Source organism: Elephas maximus, chromosome 2 (assembly GCF_024166365.1).
Source record: "Elephas maximus indicus isolate mEleMax1 chromosome 2, mEleMax1 primary haplotype, whole genome shotgun sequence".
Taxonomy (NCBI): domain Eukaryota; kingdom Metazoa; phylum Chordata; class Mammalia; order Proboscidea; family Elephantidae; genus Elephas; species Elephas maximus.
Genome location: NC_064820.1, coordinates 69,233,714 through 69,248,419, shown reverse-complemented (window position 1 = coordinate 69,248,419; position 14,706 = coordinate 69,233,714).

Here is a 14,706-nt window from a genome sequence, read left to right as displayed (position 1 = left end):
CAGATGCTTCTCAGAAGAAAGGCCTGGCCATCTATTCCCAAAAAATCAGCCTTGAAACCCTATGGAGTTGCAATATTGAAGGATTCTATGGAGAAAATACTAAATGATGCAGGAAGCATCAAAAGAAGATGGGAGGAATACATAGAGTCACTGTACCAAAAAGAACTGGTTGACATTCTTCCATCTCAGGAGGTAGTCTACGATCAAGAACTGATGGTATTGAAGGAAGAAGTCCAAACTGCACTGAAGGCACTGGCAAAAATCAAGGCTTCAGGGATTGACAGAGTACCAGTTGAGATGTTTCAACAAACGGATGCAGCATTGGGAGCACTTACCTGTCTATGTCAAGAATTTTGGAAACTAGCTACCTGGCAAACTGATTGGAAGAGATTCATGTTTGTGCCTATTCCAAACAGAGGTGATCCAACAGAATGCAGGAATTATCAAACAATACCATTAATATGACACACAAATAAAATTTTGCTGAAGATAACAAATGGCTGCAGCAGTCCGTTGACAGGGAACTGTCAGAAATTCAAGCCCGATTCAGAAGAGGATGTGGAAGGAGGGATACTATTGCTGACATCAGATGGATCCTGGCTGAAAAAAGAGAATTCCAGAAAATGTTTATCTGTGTTTTATTGACTACGCAAAGGTATTCGATGTTGTGTGGATCATAACAAATTATAGATAACATTGTGAAGAATGAGAATTCCAGAACACTTAATTGTGCTCATGAGGAACCTGTACATAGACTAAGAGGCAGTCATTCGAATAGAAAAAGGGAATACTGCCTGGTTTAAAATCAGGAAAGGTGTGTGTCATGGTTGTATCCTTTCACCGTACCTATTCAATCTGTATGCTGAGCAGATAATTCAAGAACCCGGACTATAGGAAGAAGCACGTGGCATCAGAATTGGAGGAGAACTCATTAACAACTTCTGATATGCAGCTAACACATGCTTGTTGAAAGTGAAGAGAACTTGAAGCACTTACTGATGAAGATCAAAGACTACAGCCTTCAGTATGGATTATGCCTCAACATAAAGAAAACAAAAACCCTCACAAATGAACCAATCATAATGCACAGAGAAAAGATCGAAGTTGTCAAGGATTTAATTTTACTTGGATCCATAATCAATGCCCATGGAAGCAGCAGTCAAGAAATCAGATGATAAATTGCACTGGGAAAACCTGCTGCAAAAGCTCTCTTTAAAGTGTTAAGTTGCTGCAAACCCATGTTCATTGCAGCACTGTTCACAATAGCAAAAAAATGGAAACAATCTAGGTGCCCATCAATGGATGAATGGATAAACAAATTATGCAATATTCACACAATGGAATACTACACAACAATAAAGAACAACGATGAATCCATGAAACCTAGCATGAATTAATGTGGAAGGCATTATGCTGAATGGAATTAGTCAATTGCAAAAGGGCGAATATTGTATGAAACCAACTCTTCAGACAAAGATTAGACTGGACTATAGGACATAAAATGATACTTGTGAAAAGTGCACTTCTTAGTTCAAGCAGATACATGAGACAAAATGGGCATCTCCTGTCCAGAGGCAAGATGAGAAGGCAGAAAGGGACAGGAGCTGGTTAAATGGACACGGGAAATTCGGTGTGGAAAAGAGGAGGGTGCTGTCACATTATAGAGAGCAACTAGGGTCACATCACAATGTGTGTATAAATTTTTGTATGAGAAACTAACTTGAGCTGTAGACTTTCACTTAAAGCACAATAAATAAAAAAATTTAAAAAAGACTCACTGCCCAGAAAAGAAAAAAAAAAAAGCGTTAAGGAGCAAAGATGTCACTTTAAGTACTGAGATGCACCTGACCCAAGCCATGGTGTTTTCAATCACCTCATGTGCGTATGATATCTGTACAATGAATAGGGAAGACCTAAACATAAATTGATGCCTTTGAATTACAGTGTTGGTGAAGAATACTGAGTATACAGTGGACTGCCAGAAGAACGAACAAATTTGTCTTGGAAGAAGTACAGCCAGAATGCTCATTAGAAGCAAGGATAGCCAGACTTAGTCTCACATACTCTGGACATGTTATCAGGAGGGACCAGTCCCTGGAGAAGGACATCATGCTTGGTAAAAGAGAGGGTCCATGAAAAACAGGAAGACCCTCCATGAGATGGATTGACACAGTAGCTGCCACAATGGGCTTAAGCATAGCAACCATTAAGAGAATTGTGCAGGACTAGGCAGTGTTTCATTCTGTTGTACATAAGGTGGCTAAGAGTCAGAATCAAGTCAACAGCACATAATGAGAACAATAGAGATTGAATGCCTAACCATGGGCCACCAAGCCACCATGCAGCCTGAGGTGGCCATCATGAACTGGGTGTTATCTGTCCCACAGAGTCATAAAGTTGGACTTACACTATAGCACAGTCATTAAATGGAAGTAGTAGATAAGAGATCGGGCCCCAGCAGAACCAGAAGACACAATTAAGTTGCGTGAGGAAGTGGCCCAAATGCCCTGGTCTCTACTCCTGTCATATTACCTTCTCTCTCCCATTCTTCACTTATGGTCTCCTGCTGAGTTCCTTATAACTAGTTGACCAAGCAAGAGAAAACTCGTGCCTGGTTTATAGATGGTTCTGTGTAATATACAGGTGCCACTCAGAAATGGACTGTGGCAGCACTGTATACCCTTTCTGGGACCTTCCTACAAGACGGTGGAGAAGGCAAATCCCCCCAATGGGCAGAATTTTGAGGAGTGCACCTGGTTTTTCACTTTGCTTGGAAGGAGAAATGACCAGATATGCTATTGTATACTGATTCATGCACTGTGGCCAGTGGTTTGGCTGGATGGACAGGGACTTGGAAGGAACGTGCTTGGAAATTTGTTGACAAGGAAATATAGGGAAGAGGTATATGCACAGACCTCTCTGAATGGGCCACAGAAATTTTTTTTTTTCATCTCATGTGAATGCTTACCAAAGGGTGACCTCAGCAAAGGAGGACTTTAACAATCAAGTGGATAAAATGACATGTTCTGTGGAAACCAGTTACCCTCCTTCCCCATCCACTACTGTATTGCCCAATGGGCTCATGAACAAAGTGGCCATAGTTGCAGGGATTGAGGTTATGCATGGTCTTGGCAACCTGGAATTCCACTCACCAAGGTCGACTTGGTTACAGCCACTGCTGAGTACCCAATCTGGCAGCAGTAGAGACCAACACTGAGTCCCCAATATGGCAGCATTCCTTGAGGTAATCAGCCAATAACCTTGTGGCAGGTTGATTACATTAGACCACTTCCATTATGGAAAGGGCATTTCGTTCTTACTGTGGATACAGATTTGCCTTCCCTGCACTCAATGCTTCTGCCAAAACTACCATCCATGGACTCATAGAATGCCTTACCCATAGTCATGGTATCCCACACAGCATTGCCTCCGATCAAGGGACTCACTTCACAGCAAGTGAAGTGCATCAGTGGGCCCATGCTCGTGGAATTCACTGATCTTACCATGTTCCCCAACATCCTGAAGCAGCTGGATTAACAGAATGATGAAATGGCCTTCTAAAGAAATAATTATGGTGCCAGCTAGGTGGCAATACCTTGTAGGGTTGGGGTAATGTTCTCCAGGAGGCTGTATATGCTGTAAACCAGCGTCCAGTATATGGTGCTGTTTCGTCCATAGCCAGGATTTGTGGGTCCAGGAATCAAGGGGTGCAAATGGGAGTGGCACCACTCATTATTACCCTAGTGACCCACCTGCAAAATTTTTGCTTTCTGTCCCTGCTTCACTATACTCTGTGAGTCTAGAGGCCTTAGTTCCAAAAAGAGGAATTCTTCCACCAGGAGGTACAACACCGATTCCATTGAACTGAAAGTTAAGAATGCCACCCGTACTTTTGGGGCTCTTCATGCCTCTGGATCAATAGGCAAAGAAGTGTGTTGCTGCATTGATTGGTGTGATCAATCCTGATTACCAAGAGGAAGTCAGATTGATATGACATAATGGAGGTAAAGAAGAGTATGTCTGGAATTCAGGAGTTCCCTTAAGACATCTCTTAGTACTACCATGCCCTGTGGTTAAAGTCAATGGAAAACTATAGCAACCCAATTCCAACATTACTGTTGATCGCAGCGACCCTTCAGGAATGAAGGTCTGGGTCACTTCACCTGGCAAAGAATCAGAACCAGTTGAGGTGCTTGCTGAGGGCAAAAGTAATATGGAATGGTGGTGGAAGAAGGCATATGACCATTTGCAGAAACAAAGACTGCATTTGTTATGAGTATTTTTTCCTTGTATGCGTTAACATTAAACATTCTTGTTTTCTCCACTTAAAAAGTATGGTTTAAACAGGGCTAATCTGTTTTCACTTGTACAAGTGTTAGTGGTATCATGTTACATGCAAGAATGACTTTATAATTGTTTTTATTTAGAGATTATGTATGGTTTAAGGAGATTTGTACAGGTGACAAGTTGACAAGGAGTTGATTGTGGCTGTTAATGTTTTATGTCAACTTGGCTGGGCCACAATTCTCAGTGGTTTGGCAGTTATGCTGTTGTTTGCCAGTTACATCATGATGTAATTTGGAAGTTATGTAATGATGTAGTCATTCTGCATTTTGTGATCTGATGTAATCATCTCCATGATATGATCTGATGTAATTCAGCCAATCATTTGTATGGGAAGTTTCTTCACAGGTGTGGGCTGCATCCAGTATATATGGATGTTCTAGGAAAGCCACTGGTTTTTGCTCTGGATCCTGCATCTGGCTTGTCATCATCTGACCTCCAGTTCTTGGGACTTGAGCCAGTGTCCTGCTGTGTTGCTTGCCAGTCTTGGGATTTGTTATCTTCTGTGGCCTGTGAGCCAGTGTTCTGCCATCTTACATGCTGATCTTGGGATTCATCAGCCTTCACAGCCTGTGACCCAGCTACCTGCCATCTGACCTGCTGACCTTGGGTTCATCAGCCCCTACAGCTTTACGAGTCAGCAGAAGCCTCCAGACTGATGCCTGACCCACCATCTTGGGACTTGCTAGCCTCTACAACTGCTTGATCCATTTCCTTGAGATAAATCTTGCTTACTCTCTCTCTGTATGTATGCTTCACTGGTTTTGCTTCTCTAGCGAACCCAGCCTAAGGCAATGATAGAGATGGAACTTAAGCTAGAACAGATGTAGATGTATGATTTGGGTAGATGGAGGAGTGTGGGAGAGCTTTTTAGTGGTTGGCTAAGGGAGGGGAAACCCTGGGGGTGTACTGGTTAAGAGCTATGGTGGCTAACCAAAAGGTTGGTAGTTCAAATCCACCAGGCACTCCTTGGACACCCTACAGGGCAGTTCTACTCTGTCCTATAGTGTTGCTATGAGTCAGCATTGACTTGACAGCAACAGGTTTTTTTTTTTTTTTGGTAACAGCAGGGGGAAAGGCACAAGAATGGCCTGAATGCGAGATAAGGAAAAGAGGATGGTGTGTAAGGGGTGTGGGTGAGGCTATGGAGTTAAAATAAATGGTCTGGTTCCTTTGGGCAGGAAAGGAGAGTAGGACAGGAGGTGAGAAGCAGAGAAAATGTAACAATTTTGTTCGGATGACAATAATGTACATAATTTGAGGCCCCATAAAGAAGCAGATATACCCACAAGACTAACCTGACATCTACCACTGACTTCTTACATTTTTTAAGAAATATACTTGGAGGTTGAAATCCAGTGTTAAGAACAATTGATGAGGCAAGTTATGGGTAGGTGTTGTTGGTATGTGCCATCGAGTCAATTCTGACTCATAGCAATTTCATAGGAAAGAGAAGGACTTCCCCATAGGGTTTCCAAGGCTATAATCTTTGCAGAAGCAGATGGTCACATCTTTCTCCCACGGAGCAGCTGGTGGGTTCAAACTGCCAACCTTTTGGTTAGCAGCCAAGCACTTAACCACTGTGCTACCAGGGTTCCTGGTATGGGTAGAATGGGAGTTAATGTTAAGTAAAATGGCATGGTTCACATTATTTAGAGCTTTTAGAGCAAAACAGAGGAGTTCGATCCTAATGCTGGGTTGGGATAGACCCAGGCAAATGGGACCATTGCCACATCTTGCTCAAGTGAATTAACAAGAAGCAAGTGATGTTTTAAGAAAATTAATTTGGCAGTGATATGTAGGATGTGTTGGAATAAAGAGTCAGTGAAGCCATTATTTAAGCTATTATGAAAATCCAGGCCAAAGAGGGATCTGACTATACTGGTAAGAGTCAGGGAGAAATTTAAGAGGGTCTTCAGGTCAGAGAAGGGGTCCCTGGGTGGTACAAATTGTTAACATGCCTGGCTGCTAACTGAATGGTTGGAGAATCAAGTCCACCCATAGGTGCACTGGAACAAAAGCCTGGTGATCTACTTTGAAAAACTAGCCATGGAAAACTCTATAGAACACAGTTCTCTGCAACACATGGGTTTGCATGAGTCAGAATCAACTTGACAGCAACTGTATTTTTAATGTCAGAGAACTTGGGGACAGGACTGACTAGAAAAAATTTGAACTGTCCAAAGTAAAAAGAAACAGGTATTTCAATCTCCCTGAAATGACAAAACTCACTGATAAATATGCCTGAATGTTGTATCTAACCCTGCCTCTGTTCAGACTTGCCTGCCCAGTATGTACACAGGACATGTACCCATTGGCCAAACCCTTCAACCTACCTTGTCTGTGGATTATACTGAGACTTTCTGTCCTTTTGTCTAGGCCTCCTTCTATCCAACCACAGCTCTGGACTAAACCTAATCTGTACCACATTGTACACTGACACTAGTCAGCCACTGCTTTGCTGAATCTGTTTCCTTCTGCAGACTTCACCAATCCTGTCTGCAGTGGCCACTCCTTCCAACTCAAATTGGTTCCTTTAAGGACACTTCTGACCCTGCCAAGTATGCTGAAACACACTTTGGAGGAACACCGCAGTGGACAGGCTGTGTTGTACAACCATTTCCTTAACTGTCCTTTGACCCATCTGTGCCCTGGCTCATTTCTGGCCATTCCATTTCCTATCTTAGCTTCATTCTCTGGCTGCTTTTTGTTCTTTCTCTGCTTAAAAGCTATACAATTAATGTGTGTGTGTATATATATATATATATTTTGTTATTTTACAAAGTTACATTGCAGATAAGGCAGGCTACCATCCTCTTTGACTATCACCCCCAACCTCAGTCCTCTTCTGCTCCCTGGAAATAGTCCTTGTTATTAGTTTGCTGTGAAGATATCCTAGATTTTTTATCACACAATTGAATAATTATGTTCCTCTGAGAAAACCTGTAGTGTTTTAGTGTTGTTTAGGTATGTGTATGTGTTTTGGAAATGATATATGTACCAGTCCACAACATGGCTTTTTTCTTTCTACTCAACAGTATGTCTTTGGAGAGGTTTTAATATTTGTACACATTTACCTCAATCTTGTTAACTTCTGAATAGTACGCCAGAATAATAGATATATCACAGTTTATTAAACCATTTCCCAATTGAAATATTATTAACAATGATGCAATGAAATTCTTAAGCATGCCTTCTTCTTTAAATGAGGGTATGTATTTCCTAAATATATATGTAAAAGTGAAATTGCTGGGTCATAGGTTATGAGCATTTACATTTTTAAGAGATACTCTGAATATTTCTTTCTAAGTAGCTGTATCAAATTAACATGAATGATGGCTATTTACGAAAGTACCTGTTGCCCCATATGCTGGCTTGTTTTACATTATTAAATTTTTGCCAATTTAACTATCTTCATACTATATTCTTAACTCTCAGTTTCACTTCCTAGGCTTCCACTGATTCATTTACCCCCTGTTACCATAGAATCTCTGTGGACTGAGATCTGGTAATGCCCCGCCACCCCGACACACACCACCCTCCTGTCCAGCATGGTCCTAGAACTCCTGCTCACATGAGTAGCCTTGAGTGGGTCCAGCCCATCTCTAAAAATGTAGGCTTTCAATTTCTTAGTATTAGGGAATATAGGTGGGACAGGGATGGGGGAAAGGAGTAAAAGGTGAATTTAAACTTCCTAGTCTAAGAAATTGTAAACATGGAGCTTCCCCTGATAGAACTGGACAATTGGAAATATTAGACTAGGAAACAGGTTAGGGCTAGAGATGTAAACTTAGAAATCAGAGCAAAAAGTGGTCAATCAAACTTTGTGAATGGATGTTTCCTAGAAAGAGTAAAGTGTAGAAAGAAAAAAAGAAAAATTAGAGGGATGACAATTAAGACCTAAGGCCTGTTAACAGGTAAGAGGTGGGATGAAGACAAAAGATCTGCAGAACAATGGAGAAGCACTGCCAGAAGACATAGGAAGATTCCACTGAATGCAGTGCCCCAGAAGCAAGGACAGGGTCACTTTCAAGGGGTAATCTGTATGTTGCCACAAGGTATCAAGTCGGAAAAAGACGTAGAAGAATAATTTTTGGAAAGAAGAGGTAATTGTGGAAAGGTGTGCAGATTTGATGAGTGGAAGCAAAACCCATATTGTAAGTGAGGAATGAGAACTATAAGTAAAAGAAGCAGGTCAGGGCCACAAGTATTGTTAACGGGTGGAAACCCCAGGTTCTTGCTCAGCATGACTGGCATTGGCCGATAAAGGAGAGTACAGTGGGAGAACAGGAAAGGCACCTTTATTTCGTTGCACAAGGAAAAGGAGTCAGTTGGAGCTGAGGAGCTGCTGCTGCCAACATTGCTCCCCAAGTGTGTGCAGGCAAGTTACTCTGAAGGGGTTTATAAGTAGGGAGTTCATACAAGTTATGTCAGCAACATTCTTAATCATGCTACTCAGGCGCAATGGAGTTTACATAAAAGCAGGATTCAAATGGAAAGCTGGGAGGGAGAAACTAAGCAAAGAAAATAGGGTTTTTAATACAGCAATGTGGGGGCTGTCTCACTCCTTCCATTTCTTTTTGGACATTGGTCATTCAGGATCAGTGTCCATTTTAAACTATAGCTCAGCTTGGAATTGTTTGACATATTTTCGGAGAGGGGCAAATATTGGACCTAAGCCTCTCATTGTGACTACGGACCTCTTCTTGGTTTATAACTATTTACTAAATATTAAAAGAAAAGGTGTGGCTTTTATGCCCCGTTTATGTGAATGTTTCCTTAAAACACTTTTTTTTCTTCAGATTGTCTTAGCTATTGTCTTTATACCTCAGGGCCCAGTTGATGTGCCTTTATGAGCCCTTGTGAATCCAGCTCCAGTTGGGTCACGTTCTTTATGCTCAAGGACAGGGAATAATGGCTCCAATGTTATCTCCTAAATCATTTTTTTCTTTTGATTGAAGATTGGAGGTAACACGTTGATGATTAATACCTAGATTTAGTCGAGCCCTTAGATGGTGGCCATGGCAGGCTCTTTAAACTCACGGTGCTGTTTTCCACTAGATGCCATCTGGTTCTTCACCAGGATCTTAAGTAAGGGCAACGTTACCTTTAACGGCATTGCCGAAGTGAGCAGACTCAATGTATATCAACATTTTAGCCTGAGTCTTTTTAAGTGTAAGACAATAGAAGATAAATTTTATTATGCCTAATACTGTAAGGATGCAGATTAAAATATTATTATTTCTTGCAACAGTGATTTAGCTCATGTATTTATTCTTGATGGTAATTAAACAAATAAATATGGTGTTTATAAGGGTGTTATAGTATGTCCCCAAGCAGCTTGTTGTCTAATTCTATGTATATTTTGTTTTATTTCTCTTGTGTCATTTTTCTGAATACAACAGAAGGTATTTACTAGAACACAGATTACTCTTTCTTGGCTAAAAATCTAAAGCTATTTTGTTATCTTATACCACCGTAGCTAATGAGGTCAGGGATTACTGTTGTGTTTTTATCTCATTAGCAACTTCATCTGTTATTTGTCCTGTAATGATTGATAAATTCCTTAAGGATTTTTTTTTTTTTTCAACTTAACTATACCACAATAAGAATTAAAGCTACCAACCCCATCCTGAGTATTGGACCAATAGGTTTCTTTTTTACTCTCATTTTATAATGTGTAACAATTTAACATTATTTTTTCAATATTTACTAGCATCATTACTATGAATATCTAAATGTAACCTTAAAATTCTCAAAGTGCACTGCCCATGCATTCACCAGAAATATAAACAAGAGATTGCCCATGTAAACTCACTGTCTGTTGGAAAAGGATCATTTAAACTAGTATAGTTGGATCCACCACACAAAAACCCATAAGGAACACACATAGTTTGTCTAGGGGAAATAGAAGGTATAGAACAATTTACACGTGTCAACCAAATTTTCATTTGAGAATACATGATTAGCAAGATAATACAGGATGGGCCTCTCCTGTTGGAGGTCTTCAGTTAATGTGTTTAAAACATACTGTGTGTTCTTCTGGAGGGCAAGCTACACTTCCTTGGTTTACCTGTTAACAGTCATGGGTCACTTTCTTAGAAACAGAAGTGTGACAAAATCTTTTTTCCTTTTAGGGAACTAACAGGAATTTTAATGCTGTTCTATTTTGTAAAATCATAACTTGAATTAATTTCAGACCTTTCTCTGGCTATGATAGTTACAACTTTACTAAGTTTACCAATAAGAATTTCTAATTCAGGAGTTACAATATCTAAACCCATTAGTTAAAATAATTTAGGAGAAAGGAAAATGGTTTCTTATATGTAGACAGTAGGACCTTAAAACATCAGCAATGTTCCCACATAAAACCCATAGTATTCCTTCACTCATATAGTTAATTTCTGTTCCACATGATTTTGGATCAGCAGCATTCTATGAACCTATCAGCTTCTATATAAGAGCTTTGGAAATCTTGATTTAGTCTAGTCACAGGTCTTTTCATAAGTCCAATACAGTCTATCTTTTTGACATTTGGGTCAAATGTTTTCAGCAAATCAGCCAAGTAAAAACTTATCTACAGATGACAAATCTTAATATGGCCAAGATTAATCTATAAACATAATACTCTTAATTATAAAAAATTCAGAGTCAAATAAAGTCAGTTTAAAAAAACTTTAGACAAAAATATTTTTAAATATAATGATCAATCTTATTTTTAAAGAGCTTCAGATATAATACACTATATAATAATTTTGAGACATAATACCATATAGTCATGATTTAAGATTATCAAGTCTCTAAATACCTGAATAGTAAAAGGTAAATGATATGAATACCCCAGTCAAACCATTGGCTTTGATGCTAGATTCAAAAAATACAAAATTGTGGCCAAGTTAGCAATAAAGAAATAATAATAAAATTATGGCATAATATTATGTGTTTGCTGTCTAATACTAGGCAAAAATATAAGAGGAAATAGTAACATATAAATTTTGACCCAAAGAGAATCAGGCATTTCTGTTGATTTTGACTATACATTCCACGTAATTTATAACATATTAATAAACCTTTCCTTTATAGAATTTTTTTTTTCTTAAGCCATGTGGCTTGGTTTTTGACTCAAGAATTTTATTTTAATAAGAGGCTGAACCTTTGTCTTCAAGGCAGGTTACACAAAGAACTCAGGAATCACAGAAAATTTTTGTTAACAGTGAGAAATCCAATTCTTTGTTTTATATACTAATGTTAAATCTCCTAAAAATCTCATAATGATACTAGTAAATATTGAAAAGGTAATATTAAATTGTTACACACTATAAAATGAGAGTCAAAAAGAAACCCATTGGCCCAACACTCAGGATATGGTTGGTAGCTTTAATTCCTAGTTATGGTACAGTTGAATTGGAGAAATCTTTAAGAAATTTATCAATCATAATGGGTCAAATGACAGACAAAGTTCCTAATGAGATAAAGACACAACAGTAATCTCTGACGTCATTAGTCAAGGTGACATAACAAAATAGCCTTAAGATTTTTTTTTTTTTATTAGCCCAAGAAAGTGCAGTCTGTGCTATAGCAAATACCTCTTGTTGCATTTGAATAAATAATACAGGAGAAGTAGAACAGGATATATATATATATATAGAATTAGACAGCAAGCTACCTGGTTATACACTGTAACACCCTTACAAATACCAGGTTTATTTGGTTGGTTACCTTGATAGTTAAGACTGTGTCAACTTGGCTGGGCCATAATTCTCAGTGTTTTGGCAGTTGTATAATGTTGTGATCACCTCCTTGTTGATATGTGATATGTGATCGCCCCCATGATGGAATCTGCTGAGTGGTACAGGCTGGGGCTGGGCCTGTGGCAGCTCACTGCCCCCTCAGCCTTCATCTCTCCACCCTCTGCTGCCTACTTCCTTCCTGCTAGCCTTGCCAAGGTTTTTGGCTTGTTCTGGATTGCAGCTGCTGCTTGTCTGTCCTCTAGTTCTTGGGATTTGAGGAGCAGCTTAAGTCTGTTGATCTTGGGATTCGTTGATCTTCACAGCCTGTGAGCAAGAGTCCTGCTCCTCGACCTGCAGATCTTGTTTTGCCAGCCTCTGTAGCTACGTGAATCAGGAGAAAACTTTTAGTCTTGCCTGCCAACCTTGGGATTCCTCGACCTTTCACAGTCTGTGAGTGGAAGCCTGCCGATCTTGGGTTCACCAGCTTCTGCAGCTCCATTAATTGGGAGAGGCCTCTATCCTGATCCACAGACTTGGGATGTTCCAACCTCTACAATCACATGAGCTGTTTCCTCGATATAAATCTTTATATATATATTTATACACTTTACTGGTTTTGCTTCTCTGGAGAACCCAGCCTATGACACTTACCATCAGGATTAAGTACATGTGCTAGATCACTACTGCAAGGGAGAGTAATATTCTTAGTCTGCATCCTGATAGTATTAGGCATAATAAAATTTATCATCTATTGTCTTACACACCTAAACGGGCAAAAGAAGGCCTCGGGAGAAAATGTTGATGCACATTGAGTCTACTCACTACAACAATGCGATTGAGAACATTGCTCTTACTGAATATACTGGTGAAGAATCAAATGGTATCTCATGGAAAGCCAGCACTATGACTTTAAAGAGCCTGCAATGGCTGCCATTTAGGAGCTCAACTAAGGTATTGATCATCAATGTGTTATCTCTAATTTCCGATCAACAGGTGGGAAAGATTTAGAAAATAATATTGGAATCATTATTCCCTGTCCTAGAGCATAGAGCATGTGACCCAGCTGGAGCTGGACTCACAAAGACTCATAAAGACACATCAACTGGATCCTAAAGTATAAAGACAATAACTAAGACAATCTGAAAAAAGAATCTTTTAGGGAGACATTCACATAAACAGGGCATAAAAGCTACTCTTTTTTTCTTTCAATATTTAGTAAATAGTTATAAACCAACAAGAGGTCAGTAGCCACAATGAAAAGGCTAAACCAAAAATCAAACCCATTGCCATCGAGTCGATCCCAACTCATAGTTACCCTATAGGACAGAGTAGAACTGCCCCATAGGGTTTCCAAGGAGCACCTGGTGGGTACGAACCGCTGACCTTTTGGTTAGCAGCCATAGCTCTTAATCACTACGCCATCAGGGTTTCCAAATGAAAGGACTAGGGTCCAATATTTACCCCTCCCAAAAATATGCAAAACAATTCCAAGCCATGCTTCAAAATGGACACTGACCTTGAATGACCAATGTTTAAAAAGAAATGGGAGGAGTGAGAAAGAACCCCCACAGTTCTGTATTCTTTACCTGGCTTCCTCCTCTACAGTGCTGCATTGCAAAATCATTTCCTTTGCTGGGTTTCCCCCTACCCCACCTCAGCTTTGCATCCGAATCCTGCTTTTGCTTGGAGGTTATATGTAAACCCCATTTGCCTGCATAGTATAATTAAGAACGTTGTTGAGGTAACTTGTATGAACTCCCTACTTGTAAACCCCTTTAAAACTAACCTGCCTGCTCTTAGCGAGCAGTCTTGGCAGCAACAGCTCTGATGGCTCCATTTCCTTGTACAACGAAATAAATATGCCTTTCTTGTTCTCCTACCTTGGTCTCTTGTTAATTGGCCAATAGGGGTCACGCCAAGTAAGAACCTGGAATTTCCACCCGGTAACACCACTTACCCTTGTGAATTTGGCAAAATGGAGCACTCTTTCCCAAGTTTTTTTCTAGTGCGCTAGCCTGTCTTGCAACCAACTTCTCCTGTCATGGGAGTCTTTAACACTTGTGATGAGCATAACTGACCACCCTAATGACTTTTACTGGTCGACACATGCTTGAATTTTGTGGGTTATGGTGACCCACAGCTCTTTGGAAATAGAATTGTCTCTTTAACATTTCAAACGCCTGAATCCGGACACTAAATGCAGTTCACCAAGAGCTACTAGATATAACTCTTAACCAAACAATCAAGCAAAAATTAAGATTCTCCTGAATCAAACAACTGGTTTTCAAAACAACTGTGCCAAACAAAGCTTAAGAAAACATGAGAAAGAGAACAAAAAGAATAAGTGAACTCTTGTTTTCTGAGGGCACTCACCCCGTTGGTGTCAAAGTGACATGGAGTGCAGACGTGTGAGTCCAGGAGATAGTGTTACCTCTTTTTTTTTTTTCTGGCTTCTGCTCCACAGTCCAGGTTTCGTCAAGGTTGACTGGATTCGTGGTTTTACAATTCCTGCAACAACTACACTGTTAACTCTTGTAGGGTGAAAACACCACAAAGTTTAGTAAAGCAAAAAGAAAGGTTTTATTTGGCATATATTTAAACAGGCAAAAGCAGGAAAGGACGAGCATGCTGC